General features: G+C 40.3%; 1 protein-coding gene across 2 annotated transcripts in view; it reads left to right on the forward strand.

The window, feature by feature from the left end:
* The window catches only part of Brinp2 (BMP/retinoic acid inducible neural specific 2), a 109,068-nt gene that overhangs the window by 66,854 nt on the left and 20,867 nt on the right, over positions 1-21,347 (forward strand). The gene's annotated exons all lie outside the window — the stretch shown is intronic.

A 21,347-nucleotide genomic window follows, 5' to 3' on the forward strand; every position in this document is an offset into this window, starting at 1 on the left:
TATAACTATATAACTATATATAGCTATAGTTATATAGTTACGCTCATAAAATATTTTTAAAAGTGTTCTGCTTTCATGGAGCAAGGTTAGAGAGAGTACACACAAAAGCTACAGTTCAGATGAGAGGAGTGCATTAGTCACATATTTGTTCATTAACAAGTATTTTGGAGCTCCACCTTTGCTTGTTATTTCACTAGATGCTGATAACAAACCATGGAATACAAGGGATGCAGTTCTTAGTTGGACTGAATTTCCAGGCAAGTTTATCTGGAGAAAATGGTAGATTATTTTGCATAGATAGGTTTAGAGAATTGGGATAAAAGGTAATGCTTGGGCAAATTCTCTTGGATGACTGGGGGCTCTCTTAGGTAGAGCTGACCAGGTAGGATTATAGATACTGGAATAGTCTAAAGGAAACCCAAGTTGTGCTTGAGACTTGAGCAGTTATGTGTCAAATATGAATGTATGACTATGCACCTCCTCTTCTGGTTCTTATTCTCCTGCTCACCAAATGCCCCAAAGTATCTCTCAGACATTAATATCTTCTAGGGTACAATCTTAAAACTTTCAGGAGGAGAGGCATGGTATTTTTCAGTATTAGGGATGTACTAAACAAAGTGAAAACAACTATGTGTCTAGAAGAGTTAGGACCAAAAGAAACTCCTTCTGTTTCTACTTTTAAAAAATGGACAGTGAATTCTTACCTGGTGAGAACATGGCAAGTGCTGCTTGAAGGTCCTGTAAAGCTAGTCTCAGGAAAATCTAGCATTATGTATGATTAAAAAGTGAATGAAGGGACTGGAGAGGTAGCTCAACTGTTAAGAACACTGCTCTTGTAGAGGACCCGGGTTTCAATCCCAGCACTCACATGGCAGCTAACAACCATCTTTAACTCCAGTTCCAGAGGAATCCAATGCTCTCTTCTGTTCTCCATGGGCATTGCATGACATACGTGCAGACAATATACTCATACACATAAAATAAAAATAATAAATAAAATATGTTTTAAAAGAGTGAATGAAGAATAATGCTATCATGTCACACATTTGCTCACAAGGTCCTTGCACTAATACTTATGAAGAGTCTCTTTTTAAGAACATTATTCTGGGCATGATAACAGAATACAGGATACAAAAGAAAATAGAGAAAATAGGGTCTTATTGATATCTTTGAGATTAGGAGTAGTTTGAGTCAAAACACAGACGCTAAAAGTCACACTGCGACGTAGCACCTCAAAGATTAGGAGAAAGATATTGAATATATTCTTAATGCTAACAGATGGATTTGGTTCATGGGTACTAAGTCAGAATGAATTATTAGAATGCCAGTTCCAAGTTCCCAGGATACAGTCACTCTTACCCCAAATATCTAACATTAAGATGTAAAAGAAATGAAGGGGGAGCTGAAGAGATGGCTCAGTCGTAAAGCACTTAACACACAAGCATGAGGACCCGAGTTTGAATCCCCAGAACATATACAAAGCTGGGCACAAACAGTAGGTATTTCAATAATCCTAGTGTTCTTACAACAAGACAGAAGGCAGAGACGGAATACCAGAAGCTCCTGGGCCAGCTAGCCCAGGGTGTGTAGAGACAAACAATAAGAGACCATGTCTCAAACAAGATAGAAGTCAGTGACCAACACCTCCACACACTTGCCTAGCAGTCACGTTGTCCACCTTCCCCTCCCCTTCCCACACTAAGAAAGAAGTGAAGGGACCATCCAGGATGGCCAAGGGGATAGATCAGTTCTGTTTCCAGACAAGATTTAGTAGAGAGATCTTGAATCAGTCAGGCAGAGAAAAAGATGATTAATTTTTGCTTTAAGAAATGATTCATTTTATTCATGAATGGATTGTTTCTTATAGACACTCTAGAGGAGTGAGGAAGACTGCCTCTAGAAATTGTCACGACACAGATGCAAGCAGACAGGGACACTGACTAGTCATGTGCTCTTTTTTCTTTTCTTTTTTCCATCTTTTCAAGAGAAGAGCTTTTTCTGGGTCAGAGATTCTCATTTTATTCTTTATTCAGTTCTGCTGCATTTCCTCCCACCTCAGAGTTTCCCACATCTCCCACAAGAAAACTATTTCAGTACAGAGAGCTTGGAGCAGTGAGTGGCCCACAGCAAGGTCTTTGCTCATTTGGTATATGTTTAGTGAGCATCTAAGTGCGTTTGTCCCACAAGTGTTAGGGCACAGCCCAGGTACCAGGGAATCAGCCTTCCAGGAAGGCCAATAAGCAAAGCCACTGCTGAGGTCTGTGACACGGTAAAAGACCCCATGAAAGAAGTTTGGTGCCCTTGCCAGTCACTCATCTCCCGCTGCAGGATTAGAAAGAGCTGAGTCCACTCCCAAAGTGGTGAAGGCAAGTTTTCAAATGAAGGTTTAGACTTCAGTGTGAGATGTGAATTCCAATCCTACCACCTAATTCATGTTCCAGGCTAAAGTAATTGGATCTTACTGTCCATCAGACTTATTGGCCCAATCTTGAATAAGGTGGAGAATACTTAACTGGGTGATGTAAGAGGGAGCTCTCTTAAGTGAGTGAACTTGGAGGAAGAGGAAGAGGAGGAGGAGGAGCAGGAGGAGGAAGAGGAGGGAGCCCAGAAGGGTTGTCTACCTGAGACATGTGTCTCCCAAAGAGAAAAGGTTTTCCTAAGCCAGGCTCTCACTGAATAGATTCTATGCATGACTGAAGCATCGACCAAAAGAGGAGGCTCTCTACAGCCTCCTGATATGAAGAAATAAGTGAGCGGTGAAGAAAATAGATTGTTCTGCAAGGCAACAGAAATCAGTCAAATTTCCTTCCTTTTTTTTTTTTTTTGAAAGATTTTATTTTTTATTTAGGTGCTTGTTTCTGAGTCTCTCTGTGTGTATATGCATGCAGGTGTTTGCAGAGGCCAGAGAGGCCATTGTACCCCCCCTAGAGCTGGAGTTACAGGTGAGCTGCCCAGCCTGGGTACTAGGAACTGAACTCTAATCTTCTGCAAGAGCGACAAGCCCTGCACTCTTACCCGCTGAGCACCTCTCCATTCCTGCATGTTCTTTTTAATATAGAGAAAGAAAATCAAAATATTCTCTCTACACTAATGTCAATGGTATTCACAAATAATAAGAGCTAATATAAAATGAGCATTCCACGTTTGTGTATATATGCATGGTGTACACATGTGTGCACATGTCATGTGTGGGTTTGCCACTCATGCCCCCTTGCACAGTGGCCAGAGCTGTTGAGTGGCGTCCTCTATTGCCCTTCACCTCATTCCTTTTAGATACCATCTCTCACTGTACCCGGAGCTCAACATTTTTTGGCTAGGTTGTCAGCCAGTAGCCCCACTAATCCTTCTGTCTCCACACCCTCCTCCAGCTCTGGGGTCACAGGAACCTGCAGCAACACATGTTTTTTATGTAGAAGCTGGGGATCTCATGCTTATACAGCAAGCACTCATACCCCTTTAGGCTTCTCCCCAGTCTAACATTCAACATTTTATAAAGTGCCTTATACATAATACTATAATTAAAATTGTTCTAATAAGAACCTAAAAGGGTGTGCTCTTTGTACATCCAAATGATGGATTAAGATCTTGAACTTTAAACATTATTCTACAACCAGGAGGAGGAAGATCCAGCACTGGCCCCATAACAGGGAAACTGGTCATCAATGATTATTATGTAATCAAATAAATCATTCAAGATAGGGATACTCAATAGTCTCAGGAAAATGATGCCCCTGGTTGTGCTTGCATGCATTCTCTCTTCCTCTCGCATCCCAGCAGATCTTTGAGATGCAGTAGACAGACCTTGGAGGACGGGAAGGTAGTTTGCCCCACCTAGTGCTCCTGCAGTCTTCTTTTTCTACCAGAATGCCCCAAGTGCACTTGGGGTCAGGGGAACCCTAAGTGGAAGGAAGCCACAGCTGCATCTTCCTGAAACAGTGAGCTCACGGTACGTTCAGTGGGTGTCGTCTGCACCGTCAGTGTGCAGCTACAAGGATGTTGTGTAAATCAGAGTTCTGTAAATCGAATCCTCTACTGGAGGGACACATAATGTCATTTCTGAGATACAATATCTTATTTCTTGCCTGGAAATGACTTATAAAAATACAGTGGTAAGTAAATTTGAGTAAATCCCTAGGCCTAGCTTTTAGGAACAGATATATACTGATTTACAAACATATATGTCCATTTGAAATGTCTCATGTTTCAAAGATATCTTCACAGAACCAAAGGAGACTTATAGTGCTGCAAATGACCTGTTGTTTGGGCAACTATGCAAAGCTGGATTTAAAAGCATTTTGGACAGGGACAGACAGGTACAGGATGTGTTCTCCTACAGACTTGCTGCCATGGCATCCAGGGCCAGCTGTAGTCAGGTGGGGGAGTGAAAGTGACTAGAGGCAGGAACTCCTGAGAGACTGCTTTAGGAGTGGTATGGCACATTTCTGAGAGACCAGGGCTTCCAGGACAGGTTTGAGGATGATGCATGTATCTGGACGTCCCAGCCCTAATTCTGTCAACTTACCAGGCTCCTCCACAGATCAGAGATCTTCTTCTTTCCCCTTTCTCCTGCAAAGAGCAACAAGTTCTGTAGGTTACAGAGTCAGGGTGAGTGCAAACTCACAACTCCCTAGGGGCTCTGAGGAGAGAAAATTTAGGTTTCCAGAAGCGGCACTGCTCCCAGTCCTTCATTATACTCCCAGAGTCTGGGAGAATTCTCATTTTCCTTGGGTGCCAGGAGAGCCTAGGCCTCACCTGGGGACATGCTAGTGACGGAGAAGGGACAGGAAAGAAAGCTCTCCAGGGAATGACTTTGGTTCCACAGAGGTATGTAAACACTTAATGATCCCTCAACATAGGCTACATCATTGGTTTACTAGTAACAGAGATAAACTTTGGCAGAGAAGCCAAACTGTTGCTCCCAGGTTCTTTTCTGTTCTAAATTGTGAATTTGATGATGGAGACATGGAGAGGCAAGGCGGCTATGAAAGCTTCAAGGTTGGCCTGACTCAGTGAAAAGTCACATGCAAATGGGACTCCATAGAAAAATGTGGCTTGAGGTTGATAATATGATTTTTATGCCCTTCAACCACTAGTAGAGAGATTAGCATTTTGGTTCTTGTATATCACAGCCAGCTAGAAGATGAGAGCTGAGAGCCTCCAGGGCTTGTGAGGCAGAGATGAGGAACCAAGCTACACAGACAGTATCTGGGTGTGCAAAGAAGTCTGATGACCTGAGATGGTGCATAGTAGGAACCAAGGAATACTCGAATTAGGAACGAATTCACAGTCACCCGTTTCCTACCTAAGTGCAGACATCAGCTCTGTACCCTTGACTGGAGCAGTTCCAGCAGCAGAAGATTCAAGAAGCCCATTTCTACTGCGTAACATGAAGGACTGCAATGACACCGCCCCACCCCCCGTCTCTACCGCTTCTCTTTCCCTCCTCCATACTTTTCTTCTTTCCTCCCTCTTTTTCTTCCTTCCTCCAACCCTTTCTTTTCTTTCTCTGAGACAGGTTCCTGTTCTGTAGCCCAGACTTGACTCAAACTCTGGACTCAAACTCACAGCAATCCTCCTGCCTCAGTTCTTGAGAGCTATGAAGATCTTTCGGAAAGGGGATCAGGTTTTCTCCCCATGACTATACTTACTGCTCCTGTCCTCTCTTCTCTAGAAGCATGCCCAGTGTTTTTTCTGCACAGCAGGTCTCTAGATACTTGAAAACTGTTCTGGTCCTCTGATTCTTGGGTTTGGTAGCACTCTGTAACATCCCCACCCCCACCAAGGTTCCTATCTCTCTCCTTCCTCTCCTCTCACATAGTCTCCTAAGCTGTCCTTGTTTCTTTTGCTCCAACTTTTCCCTTTTCATTTTTATTCCTAAGGAAAACAGGTGAAAATTATTTTGACATGAGCATCTCTTCTTGAACCAATTCTGGGTGCTAAGGATTGCACTTACCTGCTCACTTTTCAACAAGGATGTTATCACACAGACACCAGTTCCGCATTTTAGAGCCGCTCACACCAGGCTTTGTCCGCAGGATTCTCTGCAGCCTAGATGAGCAATGGTGGTTCCACAGGCACACCTCAGAACACAGGCTGCTACATCTCTGGAACTGAAGCAGCTTCAAGGAAGTTGGAAAGTTGATGGAATCTAGTCTTTTTTATTTAAGCCAAATATAAGAAAAAATTCTTTTACCCCAGCTTCTCAAGGAATTGCATCTGTTGCCTGTTGTTTCTTTCTTGTATTCCTAGATTTAATTTCTACGGTAAACCATGGTCACCACAGAACTTGTCACATTTCCTGACACACTTCCTGTATTCCTATCTTTTTTCTGTGCTTCCTGGTAGGATCAGCCATGCAACTGCTGTGACGCTGCCTCCTCTCCAACCTGGACCCATCACAACTGCGAGCTTCCACGTCAGAGCTGCCTGTCCAGTCCAGCCTTCTCTCTTGCCTGCATTCCCCATGTGACACTTGCACTTGTGTTTTCATCTCCCATCTAATTTGTCTGAAGCTTTCTGTTCGTTCCTCTGACCCGAAGGATAAATCCCAAACCCACTTCAGCATAAAAGTCACTTATGAATCCGTCTATTCGCTACATCATCAAATAATCAACGAGTCTGACCTCAGGCCCTTGCTATACCCCGTTCTCATTGTTCCAGGCCCAGTGCACATCTCCAGATTTGCAGGAATGAACACATGAGGCCGCTTTGGTGGCATGTCCTTCTGTATCTAATTCCCCTTGCCTACAAAGCTCTTCCCATCTTTTCCACCTGCACGCCTACTCACTTTTCAAACTCCACATTGACTCCTGCAAGGTTAGTTACTTCTACCCACGATTCCCCACCATCCTTTCTGTTTCTACTATAGAAGTTGTTGTATGCTTTTCTTTGCTTACTACCTTTGGGGCAAAGGACACATTAGCTTCCTGTCTCCAGCACCGTGTCTGCCCCAAGTAAAGACAGAATAAATAAAGAGGATGAAATAATTCAGTAAGAGCTGTCTGATCTGAGACTGAATTAGATGCAGCATACACAGATGATTGACACTCCAGGTTCAACGATAGACTACCAGGGTTTCAGTTGCGGTTCTGAGGCGTCTAGGTGTGTGTGTAGCCTTTTACAAGTTATTTTGAACTCCCAAGCTTCATTAACCATCAGTAAAATTGATAGAATAATAATATTATATATGATTATTTGGTGATGACTAAAATAGATTTGTTGTATTTCAAGATAGATGGTTATTTTATTTTTGTGAAAGACTTCCCATGGTAAATATGGAAAAGAAACCAGAGTGGGCAATCTATAGAAACATATAAAGAAAAAAATGCAGAAAGATTTATTGAGAAGCAGGAAAGAAAGAGAGGCAGTCTTATCCTATCGGACTTGTTTTACTGCATGGAAATTCACGCATAAATCAAATTTATCACTTACAATCTACGTGCTGTTCTCTCTAACTGTAGCCAAGCTAATCTATTGATTTTATAGTTATAGATAGTTTAAAATAAATCCTTCACAGTGACAGGTGCTTTCACTGTAGAGGTCTCACTTGCCAAGATCCCATAGCATACAAGTCAGTGCCTCAAGGCAAATTCCATTTACCACGTGGATCCAAAAGGCGAGAAGAGAGACCCCATGTATGAATTTTACTGAGCTGAGGAGAAGTAGAAACAGCTGCTTGACCATAGAGACCACAATAAATGAAAGGGATCCTTACTCGGGTAGGGAATACGATCCAGAACCAAGATCGTTTCACCTGGCTGGAAAATTGTGTTTATATCATTAAGATAGTGTTAGGCAAAGGAGGCCAGGTACTGAGACAAACAGTTCCAAATCTCAGTGACTTATTGTATTCTGCCTTTTAATGCTCATCTCAGTCTACAATGTAATTTATGGGAGGAATAAAAGGAGAGAGCTTCATAACTTCATTCAGGACTGAGATCCTTTGACCTTGAGACCTGGAGTCCTTTCTGGATTCTGGAAGATGAAGAAAGACAGAACACATAAAGGATTTCATGGGAAGTTTTATTTGGTTGGACTGTGCTCTCATTCTTTTGGCCAGAATTCAGTCATAGGGCTGCACATACAGAGAAAGGTACGTGAAGTGAGGGCTGGTCATCTGTGACTCTAGGAGGAAACATGGAAATTGCTGACAAGCCAGTTTTCCAAGCTCTTCCAATGGAGTGCAACAAAGTGAGTTTAAGTTGAAAATGTCACTTTCACAAATATAGGAAATAGGAGGCCTACCTTTGTGGTTCCTTCAGTAAGTCTTACACACACACACACACACACACACACACACACACACACACCTGTAGCCAGAAAGAAATATAGGATACTGGATGATCATAAAATTATGTTAGATGATGTTATTTTATCCTTTAAAATGATACAATAGTTAGTGGACTAATATAGAAAATTAGATAGTAGAAAGAACATAGACTCTTTACCTCCCACAAACCTATGTATCCTTAATTAAGATACCTAATTATCTGAGCCTCAGCTATCTCAGCTATAAAACAAGCGAAGAAGCTATGGTATGCATTATTTAACTATTGCCACAATTATGCATATGAAATAGAACAAAATTCAGTAGGTTAAAATGATCATTTATTTGTATCGTGTATAGGGGTTGGATGCAGTATCTTTGCTTCAGGCAAAAGGTCTGCAAGGGCAACATTGGACCTTTCTCCTAATGGTATTTACTTGGAGACCTAAACCAAAAGAACAGAACCTAGAATACTTGGAATATGTAATATTACTAGAGAGGCAGAAGTAAAGCAGATAGAGTAACATCATGATGCCTCTTGAGAAATTAGCCAGAACTGACACACTCACTTCTGCTTTCATTGATTTGTTCAGAGCAAAGTCACACAACCACATTCACTATACATGAGGTTGAAAGTGAGTTCCATCCATATAAGTGAATGATATTACGGAGTCACGTATCAAGGGCTTTCTAATACAGGCAAGATTAATGATCCAATCTCCTATGCTGACGTTTAAGCTCCTGGCGACGATTTTAAAATATGCAAAATGTCTGGTCTCATTCCTGGCAACATAAGGGCCAGTGAAGATTTGAACCTATGATCGTGTTCATGATGATGTGATAATGATCATGAACATGATGAAGATATATTCAGATCTTGTATCTAATATACTCTCGATGGTTTGGAACATATCAACCAGATGATGTTTAATTTTGGTTGCCATCTTTGAAAAGAAATGTACTGAGAAGCTAGAGTGCAAAAAGTGAAAGTTCAGTCTCAAGGCCTAGAGATCTGGAAACTCTTAATGGAACTAAACATAGTTGGTCAATAAAGAGTGCCCCATATAAAAAGTAAGTGCACCCAAATAACAGAACACCTAGCTCACTGCAAAAGGAATAAACTTTTAGAGTAATGGAAGGAACTGCAGCCTGGGGAATTGTCTTGAGGTAAAATGGATGGTGGGAAACCTATGAAGAAGTCTGCTGGGGAGAAGGATGGCACGGGCTGTCCTTTTCTCCATAGGTGAACAGATGAGCTTTAGAGTAGGCTGTGTGGTCAAGGCAAAGATGGAGTTTCTGTGTCGGGGAAAACACTCTTAGGATCCTTTTCAGTTCCTTCTGGTCTCGTAGATTCACTGACCCTTCATTGTAAGAAGTCCACTGCATTTTGTGTTGATTCTACACACATGCCACTTCTGATGTCTTCTCCAAGACCTGTAGCCCCATAGGGCAGTGTGACTCACCAAACACTGATCTCCTCCTCCCCTAAGCTTGACTCTCCCCTCCCTACCTCTTCCAATCAGCCTTAATTAAACTATTTGAAAGCTGCAGCTTGATTTTAATTAGAGTAAAATTGAAAAGATTAGAATGAAATTGGCCAATCATTGTTTATGGGCCGTTGTTTGAGAACACAGCAGGCTGCTAAATTACCTCCATGCCAGGCTTCTTGAGTTCTTCCAGACAGTGAGAAGGACATGGCACTAGGGCATCAGGAGAATACCAGTCTCATTTTAACACTTGTGCCTTCAAGGTTGTGGGGGCTGAGATATTATTTAACCCAATGATGCCAGGATTGATGCCTTCCTGCCTGCGTATTTCGCCCATCAGCAACAGTGATCAAAGCAGTATTACCTGGGAGGGATGAGAAAGGCGGATCTTGAGAACTGAGCTTGAGCTGAGGCCACAGAAAAAGGCTCAACTGCTAATCATCTGAGACTTGGGATCAGTCACTTCTCTCAGCTTCAGGTGTCTTCATTAGTTAATTTGTGAAAGGTTAATAGTTGATTAACAATATCCCTTTGTCTCCTCCAGGGTCTTTATATCAATAAAATAGTTGCACATGCATGAAAATTATAATTTTAAAAAACTAAAAGAATTCACAATACCAGCAAAAGACATTTTGGTTATTATTATTTCTTTCATAACTCAGATTAATCATATCCCATTTCTTATAGTAGTAGAAAAAGCTCTAACAGTCAAGCCAACAATAATCTGTTGTCAAGACAGAAATCTTTTGATGATGTGATGTGTCTCGAAATATTGTCTTCTTACAGGAGCCAAAGCAATGATAGTTTTCTAAGCCCCTAAAATGTCCAGCTGGAGAGTGTGGGACCCTCTTAGCTGTGTCTCTTAGGTAAATAACTGGCATCTTTTAATATACATATTGGCTTTGACCATTTCTGAGAGTTTTCTGAGATGAAAAATATTGTCCCAATGAGTAGAAAACTGATAATGTCTTAATTTGGTAGACTGAGCCCCGGAAGTGTGGGATATTGGTAGAGACATGAAACTAGAGAGGGCCTCTGTGTGCTGGGACACTAGGACAGTCAGCAGTGCGATACCCAATGGCCCTCACTGAGGTTCCTCTGTTAAAGTACCAAGTCTTAAGCTGGCTGGGAAGGACATTGCTCCAAGTGAAAGGTGAGCTCAGAGAACAGAATATTTACTTTATCCAGAATTGGTTGATATGTGAGAAACAGTCTGAGGGGGTCATTGGTTGACACTTAGGTTGAGAAAAGTCAGAGGAAAGATGACAAGATTATTCATGTCCTTTATCTTAAGGCCAATTAATGGCTCCAAAGTTCTTAAGTATTTTATTTAGTAACCTAACCTGTGTCCTCCTTCATTTTTCAAGGAAGACTTGTCATATTTTCTGATAGGCATGGTCCATTCCATTGCAACTCTTAGAGAATGATAGCTTAGAGCCCTTCAATGCTTCAGTCCTTTACAATACCAAAGTTGGGTGGTGCCTCCCAAAAGAGACATTACCGAAAATAGATCAGGAGGGTCCAAGACAGAGAGGAGCAATATCCCTTTCTGTATCAGCTCACTTGAGTAGGGTATTTACAAAATGCAAGATAGTGATTGGTCCTAGGCATCTTGGGTTCTAAGACTGCCTTAAGACTCCTACCCACCTCTCAGGAGGCCCAGTCCTATTATAGGAAATGCTGCCTGAGTGAGCCAGCTGACTATGCTGGACACGGATGTGATTCCTAGAGTCTAACTCAGGAGGAACTAATGGCTCCAAGCACACAGGGGTGCAGTGACTCTGAGATAGAATGTCACCAAATCTGCAGGGATGCTGCAGTGGTAGGGTATGCAGACAGCTGCATGCTCAGGATATCAGGCATGTGACTTTCCAGATGACAACCATATTGGCGACTTTGGTAATGGTTGAACATGTTTTCCCCAAAAGGTGGGAAAATAAAGATTTATTTAAAAACTTGTAATAGAAGTATCCAGTTCTTAGCATAAAGTCTTAGCACAATGACCCACAGTTTAGGCTACTGTCCATTATTACTAGATTTCAGCCATTAAATATCTATTTATGTATCTATCATCTAGCTATAACATTATCTATCCTATCTATCTATCTATCTATCTATCTATCTATCTATCTATCTATCTATCTATCTATCATCTATCTATCTGGCATTATCCATTTTTAAATGTCTCTCCCTTAGGACTTAACAGGAAGGGAGCCTTCATAATTAATGACTCTTCATGGGAGCTGGGTCAATGTTCTCAGTTTACAAGCTTGAAAAGTGGTGCTTAAGTGTGCAGCTGCTGGAAACAGCACCTGGGTGGAAGACCCCAGCTGTGCCCTTTCTGGATCTTTCATCTTCGGAAACGTGAGACCCTGCAGGGGGGAATCTTGCTGGCAGATTTCTTGTTGACCTCATGCAACACAGAACACAATGCTGTAGGGTAGCTGGTGATTAGGTGATGCTACTTTTTAATTTCTGTTTCTTTTTAAGTAGGAACACCTTGCAGTCATCTAACACTCTCAATAGAGTCCCTCCCCTCCTGGGTTTCAGATGTAGAGCTGGCCCAGAGATAACTCAGTCCCAAAGCCCTGTTGAAGTTTCTATTGCCTGAGGTTTGGTAAGAGTGTGGTTCAACTCTCTCTAAACTCATGTACAGCCATCACTGTACAACCAGAAGAGCCAGCCACTGTTTATTGGCAATATGAACCACTAGGGTGAAGTAGTTTTGGACAAAAATAATAGTGACAGTTTCAGAATACCGATCTGTATCTCTCTTTATACCTAAAATACAGATGCATGGCATGTGTGACTGGTAAGACACACTGGGTTCCCCCTTCCTATCTGGAATTTACCTTTCTTAGACTTTGTCTTAGTTGTTTTCGATGATTTTATGTGTCTATTAATTGACCCTTGGGCAGAAATAGATACTGTTCACCCAGAAGCAATCCTGAATATGCCAGAAGAGATGGTGATTAAGTAAGCTTCTGTTGATGATAGCAGCCTGCTGAAACACCTTTTGAAATGGCACATGAATGCCTTTCCCAGAGAGGTCCAACTTCAAGAGCTCTGTTTACCTTTCACTCAATCCAGGTGCCCTTTAGGTAGTGGCCTCTGCTGTTCTAAAGCACTTTCTGGAGTTGCTGTAGTGCTGTTTGAAATGTTTGCTTTTTCAGACTGTTTACTGTGTAACAAACACAGTGGGAGAAGATTTTAGGAGAAATGGCTAAATTGAAATGGAGATTTGCTTGATGTCTTAATTGAAACAAAGATGATGGTTTAATTGAAGCAGTGTGTGTTAATATAATTGATATATAGAAAACATTCTTTTCTTAGGAAAAAAAGAGCTTTGATTATTTTATTACTGGAAAAAAACCCTGCTAAATGAAAAATCCGGAAATGAACGTTTATTCTTTGAATAGATCAGGCTGCTTTCCAGTATTGTCTTCTGAGGTTTTCAGATGCTTCAAAGAATCAGGTTAATAGGTTCCATAAGCACATTTTTACTACTCTCTGGCTCAAATTCCATTCACAGATGTTTCCCAATTATTTTGACTCAATGAAGGGCCCCAAGTGCTAGGAAGAAACTTATTGGAATAGAAGCGAGAAGTTACTGGAGCCCAAGAGCCTGAATGTTTCTGTTGCTAAAACCTTGTACCTAATAATTCTGAGCTGACAAACCCCATATCAGTTAGTATTTCACTACTATAACAAAATATTTGAGGCTGCGTACTTTATAAAGAACATAGATTAATTTGTTCACAATTCTGGAGGTTCAAGGATATGGTGTTGGCACCAGCTTGCCTCTGCTAAGGACCCTGCTGGCTGTATTACATGGTAGAACTACATATGAGAGAGAGAGAGAGAGAGAGAGAGAGAGAGAGAGAGAGAGAGAAGTATCTTTGACCATGTGACAAGAAGGCAGAGGCAGGAGAAGGGGCTAGGAACATTCTTTTATGTAACAGACCTCTCAGAGAACTAACCATAGTCCCCTGAAAGCTATCTTAATCTCTGAGAGCAGAACACAAAATGACCTCCTTCTCTCCATCCCTTAAAAGTCTCACTCAGTCTTAATATTGTCATGGTGATGAACAAGTTTCCAAGACAAGAATGCTTGGGTCCAAACCACTCTCACAACGTAGCAACACCTCATGTAATTTACTATGAAAGCAGATTGGTTTTCATTTTTCTTTGTAAATGTAGCCCCATTATACTCACTCTTCATCCAATGATAAATGAGAGCTAATGAAATTGTTCACATACACTTTCTACCCTTATGCATTGTTTCTCCAAGGAATCTTTCTCTTCCTCCCCCACATCCTGCCCACCTCACAATTTTACAGTTGTTCCTCTAGTGGAACCATATCATAGTAATCAAAACTATGAGAACATTTGATCTTTGCCCAAGCTTTATCTACATGGCACATGGTAATTAAAAGTACCAGACTGGTGGAACTAACCTTCTTGGATGTTTAACAGCCATACTTTGAGGCCTATACTGATTTGGTCAGAGGGACATAAAGGACAGTTTTTGCTCCTTGCCCTCCTAGGTCAACTAAGTTCCAGGGAACTATAAGCATCTCTCAAAATGTCCTGTAACTGAGGTGAGTCACCTGTCCTCTTGATTAAGGAGGCCATGGAGAGAGAGCCCATTAAATGGACTTGAACCAGTGTCCAGTCTACAAAGAGGAGGGTCAACACAGAGGAAACATTTCCTCCATGCTTCCACATGAAACCAGCTATGGTCGAGCTGGAACTTCGACTTATCTTCTCATAGATGGAACTGGTAAAAGAAAGGAACCAAGGGCTCCTCCCAAGCCCATGTGACCCCTGAGGAATAGATCCTCAAATGGCCTTAAAAGTAAAAATAAATTGTTTTATCTGGGCCAACTGCATGGTCTTAAATACCCAAAAGGAAAGTATAACCAAAGATTAAAGTGGTCAATATAATTATTTTAAGAGTCCATGTGTATAGCTAAAGGCTACATAATAAGAAACAATGCCAGACAAGAGATACTGTCCTTTGAGTTGCCCTGGGTGACCCAAAAGACTCCCAGACAGTAACCCAGCATGGAACTGGGAAAATGAACAGCAGACCCCATTCTTATCTAAAGGAATGTTGGCAACTGATTGCTGCTAGATGAAGAATAGCTGATCTTCCTAAAACAAGGAACTCTAGAAAGGCTGACTAGATTCACCAGATGGACAAGCATTGGGGAACGGCTGGGGTGCCAACAACTCAGTGGATAGTAACAGGGATGACAGAGTATATGGGCTCCAGTTGGAGGGGGAGGCTATGGGAGGGTGCCATTTGGGAAGTAGGTATATAGATGAATAAAAAGTATGTCTGGGATGTTCTGTGTGATATACGCACAAAAAAATCAACAAATAAAAAAAATTGAGTTATATTTGAGTAAGAAGCATAAAAATTTACTTCATGTTAATTAGCGGAGGTGATAAACATTACCATTGAAATCTACCTGATGACTTTATATCCATACTCAGCTGCCAAGGATCCGGGTGTAACCAACTGTCACTAGTACTAATCAGATACATAGAGATTAGAGATGCATGTGCAAACATCTAAGTGTTCGTAGCATTAAAAATGAATCTGTAGGAAACAGTATATTTTGAAAGGAAATGGAGACCTTTTTAAAAGGTTAAAACCTCATTTAATTTTATGTCTTATAGGGTTTATACTGAGTTCAATATTGTATAACTGTATTAATTCAACTGTGAACCTAAAAATTTACAGCCACTTTTGAAAGAGATGTATCTTTGCTCTGGAAATTGTTATTGAATATGTTAAAGCTGTAATGAAATGCTTCTTCTAATCATGTGGTTATTAAATAAATAATTTTAAAAAACAGAAAACTATGTCTTGGAAAGATAACCGACATTTCAATCCTGCTTCTGCCACCAGCTGGGTAAATTAAAAAATAGTGCCTTAATTTCATTATCCATAAGACAAAGATAATTACCTCCCCCCACCCCTTCTAGGGATATTTGATTAGCAAATCCTAGAAGATGCTTGGAATGCCTAGCACATAATAAGGATTCATTAAATATTAGCCATTACTTTTTATTATCTGCTCATAAAATTCCTCCTAAGACGATATCATTCACTTTTCTAGGTCATTTGTTATTCTGTGTTATGATTTCCTGAGCCACCAGGGGACTTAGATTCAGACCTTTGTCTCTGATGCTCATCATGCTTCCCATGATTCTCTCTGTAGGAACTTAATTGTTTTTTCCAAATTTTTATTGAGATTTTGTGTACTACATGTATCAGATCTTAATCAAACTTAGACTCCCTCCCCTCCCTGTCCCCCATACCCCCCATCAAATTTCAGGTATTCTGTCATATATGTTAACTCCTATCCCGTCAAGTCAAACATTTGTACCCAGATGTCCCTTGGTGCAAATTCATCCACTGGAGTCTAGTCAGCGTATCTAGAGTCACTCCCTTAAAGATGACCACAGTAATCATTTGCCAATAGTTTCTTGACTAGGGTTTTTTGTTTTTTTTTTTTAATCTCAATTTCTTCTCCTACAAAGGGGTTAGTCTAAGAAGGGTTTGCTGTGATATAAATGATGTGTTGTCTTGAATACATAGTAAGTTCATGTTTTGTGTAGATAATTAAAGAAATGGAATGTTCTAGATAATTAAACTATTTTTGTTAGAACACAGCTAACAGTTTAAAAGGATGGGAGTGCCTTAAAACACACTTAACTTGAGCAACCCAAAGGAAGATAGATGGCTGTAGAAATAGAAATGGCAATCTGGTGTTGACCTCAACCACTGGCATTGGGTTTGAGCTTGCCCTGCCATTAACTTTGTTACTCCATCCAAATTACTCTCTTAACCTCTCTGGGTTTCAGTTCTTGGTGTTGTTGCCATCATCACAGCTGCTGGCAACAGTCCTGGGGAAGATGAACATACTTCTTCTTGCTCAGGTTCTGCTACTGACTAGTTATATTGCTTTAGGTCAACTGTGTGGCATTTTGGTTTCATGGTTTTCTCCAGTAGGTGTATGCTGGCATCTGGGTATGCTGCAAATTGACTATTGCAGGTCAATGGCCTCCTCAGTCTCTGAGGCAACAGAGCATGTACTGGGGTGACAGGGTTTCTTGTTTTGATTTACCCTGTTCTGAGCAGCTTCATCCAGGACTCCAACCTGGAATTCAAGGCAATCCTCCTGCTTCAATGTGCAGCATAACAGGAAGACAACTGGCGATGCTACTCAGATGTTTCTTCCAGTTCTAGCAGCCCATTTCCTCTAGTAATGTGACATTAGGCAGTTATTTAGCTTCTTGAGCGTCAGTTTCCTCATTATTAAGTAAAGAGCTCTCTAACAATTTACTTGAATGAAACAGAGTTTCCAAGTCTGATGTCGAATGGAGAAAAAAATGCAAACTCTAAGCTTGTTTCTTTTTTAGGACAATCTTCCATACAGTGAGTGGCAGAAACTGCTATCAGATTCACTGTAGAGGAATGGAGATGTTAATCTTTGGCATAAAAGTATAAAGCACAGCACAGTGATTGTGATATTTTTCATTTGCTGGACTTTGAATGGGGAAAGTGGACAGTCACAGAAGTTGTTCACGTTTGATTCAGACAATGTAGGAGGACCCAGACAGTATAAAAGGAAAAAGCAGAAGAATATCCTGGCAGTGATTGACTATCTGTCTATCTAGCTAGCTGTCTGTCTTTGTATTTGAGTCTAGCTATATAAATCTGGCTGGCCCAGAACTCATTAGGTAGACCATGCTGGCCTCACACTTGTAGTAATCCTCCTGCCTCTGCCTCCTGAGTGTTGGGATTACAGATATGTATCATCATGCCTTGCTTCATTTGTATTTTTAAAACGCACAAATTATGCTTATATTTTATAAGTAAAACAACTTACGATATATACACACATTTAGAACACCTCACTTCATTTCAGATTCATCAGTAATTGGTTATTTCTTCCTATATTCTCACCCTATATCTATTTTTAATCGATTTCACGTTAAGTTGCAAACTAGTAGATTAGGAGAACTGTGACATTAAAGGAAATGGAGAACTTCTCATTCAGTTACTCAGCAAAAAGATGTTGGACATCTATTGTTCTATTGTAAGAACAGCTAGTATTGTTCTATTGCTGGAGATAGTTAAATACCAGGAAAAAAACCTGCCCTTGTAGAGTTTATGTTCTGGTAGGAGGAAGAGGAGGTAAAAGCGGGTGATATCAGCTAGTAATAAGTACGAGGCAGAAATGGGGACAGAGAGTGAGGGAAGATGCCCTTTTGGATAAGATGGTCAGGAATGTTTCTTAAAGGAGTATGCATGGGAGACCTAAATAAAGTGACCGAGTCAGCCATGTGACTATCAATTTTATTTATGAAATTTAATTACAGAGGGGTTCACTTTACAATAAAGGGACCATTCCTTTGAGTGACTGACACCAACCACTAAGAAATTAAGGAGTATGAAAGGAGGCCCCTTTTTAAACCTTGAAATCTAGAGAAAAATACACTAGAAAGCATTACTTAATGAAGTCGAAGTATAGCCCATCCCAAGGCAGAGGGGTTAGGATTGATGACCCTAAGGATTTTCTTTTTATTATTTTTTGTTTCTGTTTTTAGTAATCTGATTTTGTGATTCAACACTGTAATTATCCTCTAGCCAATGAGAGGCTACTGCTTCCCATCCAGCCATCTAGAGATGAGATCAGGCAACTGTTCTTTACCCTGCAGTGGGATTTGGGATAGCAGATGCTTTTGACAAAATACCCTGTACTTTAATTAAAGTTTAGCATTTCCTGCACAAAAGAAATAACTGATAATATATTATTATGAACTTGCCTTGTTCGATAAATAAAGCCACACAATGAAAAATTTGAAAGACTTTGTTGGAACCTTGAATTATTAGTCACCCATTTTCCTTTGTTTCCCTGGTGATGTTTGACACATGCTCCTCCTCTATCTGAGCCTCTTGAATTAGATGTGGGGTATGGGGAGGGCTTCTATAGTCTCAGATTAAGCATGGATTTTCATTTATTTATTTTTCATCATTTTATTTTCTGCAGCTCCATCATGACTTTGAGGGGAAGGTCAGTGCCACAGTGAGCTGGATTGGGATGAGTGAGCTGTGAAGGCTTTCATCTTATTGCTTCCTAACACAGTAAAGATGCTCTTTATCAGTGTAACATGGGAGACAATGGAAAACTCATTTCCCATAAATGGATATGATTCTTCAAATTTTGCCCTAAGACAAAGATCCTACCTAAAAATCTTTACCCTTTGGGCTACCAACATTTCAGTGAGGAGCAAAGCATGGGGACTGAAATCTAGAGGCTTCTATAAAGGAACATTGCCACCTTCTGCAATCAGGCTTCTCAAAACCAGGGCCCGTGTGACATTTGCACAGATGGTGGCAAAAAAAAAAAATGAAAAAAAAAAAAAAAACAACTAAAACTGCTGATATGTTGATAAGAATAACAGCAGTCATTGCAAATGACTACAGTAGCCATGTGCTCTTCATCATTATATATGTGAACTAACACACATACACACAGAATATAGTACAGAGAGAAAGAGGGGAGAGAGAGAGAGAGAGAGAGAGAGAGAGAGAGAGAGAAATACCAGCTTCATTTAAGAAAAATAAAGCAGTACAATTTGTGAACATCATTAAATGTTGGAACGTGTCTTTTTAATGTTCTGTGTGATGAAATCAGAAGCACACACAGAGCATGTCTGAAGCTACCAATGAAATACATACGTTGTTGAGTTGCAAGCTGAGCAAGCAATTTTTTTCATGGAACCCCATTTTTCTTGGAAGTAAAAGCAGCAGAAACCTACAGTTATTTAGACTTAAATGTTTGGCAGACATTTTCTCCAATAAAGTGAAGCAAGCTATCTTTTAAAAGGAAAACTGACAATATTTGTTATGAAAAATAAAATTTTAGCTTTACATGAAAATTCAAATTATAGAAAATTTATATTCATTTTTATGAGCCAGTAAGTTTCTTAATTAAATATGTTTCTGATGGGATTAGTGGTCATATTAACTAATGTGATGTTTTGGTGCTATATAATAAAAAGAGGATGCAAAAAAGCTGAATTAAGTTAGTGATCTAATAGTCCCAAGATGACCAACACATGATGTGATATGTTCACACACGGTAAAAGGATCCATTCAAAGCACAATATAAAACCTCAGATTTCAATGAGCTAGATTACAAAAAGAATTGGACTTAAGGCTTGTTCAATAGGAGGAAAGCCATGCTTGATTCTGTAAACTTAGCCAAATACCCATAACTGAATAGGTTGTAGACCCTAGAGGAGAACCTACTACTGCCATTTTCCTAAACCAATATAATTTCCAACTGTATTCTAAATTATTATCCTTATACCCACAGACAAATATAGTTCTTACCCCTCATTAAAGAGGCTTCAAGGCTATTGCAGAGATTCACAACTAGTCAAAATGCAGTGAACAAGTGAAGATGCAGTTACCAGCTCCAAATGATACTGCATCAATACCTAAGCACAATACCTCGAGCTAAGGCCCAGGGAATATTGTGGAAGTGGGGGTGGGGTGGGTGGAAGGATTATAGGAGCCAGAGTACCAGGAAGCCTGCTGCTAGGTAGTGTCTTCTACGTATAAAGGGATGCTGGACTCAACCATATGGTTGCTTAAACAAGACCTGCATAATGACAATACAAGCTGACATAATAATGTGGCTGGGGAAATTTCACAAGGTCATAACCCTAGATGAATACCTATAGGCAATCAATGATGAGAGGAGAGAGAGAGAGATATCATTTTTTTCCCATGGATGAGCTCCTTCATAGGTTATCCAGGCCTAAGTAGTTAGCTATACTACTAACTATATAAGGCATGTACATACAAGCAACACTAAATGGATTCAGTAGGGTGTGTGTGTGTTTGTGTGTGTGTGTGTGTGTGTGTGTGTAACAATAATAATTGAAGAAAAAGAGGTCATGAATTTTAGAGGGAGTGGAGGATATGGGTGGAGTTCAATGGGGAGAGGAGGGGCTGGAAATGATATAAATACTCTACTCATGGATGAAAGTCTCAAAAAATAAATAATTCAAATAAAAGGAATAAAACTATTAGTTAACAGTTTAAAAAAGTTTATTGATGTGAGTTCAGACACCATGCTGTAAGCAACATTTAGGAGATGACCATGTGCTTAGCTTACTGTGGGCAACACCTCAGTCCACAGTGACAACAAACTGAATCACAGTCAAATGTGAGTGTTTGGCTGCTTTGCTAAGCAGCTACAATTACAAAACACAAAGCAAGGCTGCTCTTTTTGTTAAATTTGCTTTGTTTCAGAGCATACAGTTATTGCTATAAAATGCATCGATTTGGTTGTGTGTAATGGGTTTATTACTGTTATCTTCAACATGAAACACTAGATAGAGAACTTTAATTGTCTTCATTTTAATTTCTGATGTGGTATCAATCGATGTGAGCCACCTGAGAAAATATGCGGAATATGGTTATTTTCGAAAGCGTTAAGGGATCTAAGATCCAGACTTTAAAGGACTGCTGTTTCTGAACAGCCTTCCTGATTTTACCA

The sequence above is a fragment of the Nannospalax galili genome, unplaced genomic scaffold (assembly GCF_000622305.1).
Source record: "Nannospalax galili isolate Female #2095 unplaced genomic scaffold, S.galili_v1.0 scaffold429, whole genome shotgun sequence".
Lineage (NCBI taxonomy): Eukaryota > Metazoa > Chordata > Mammalia > Rodentia > Spalacidae > Nannospalax > Nannospalax galili.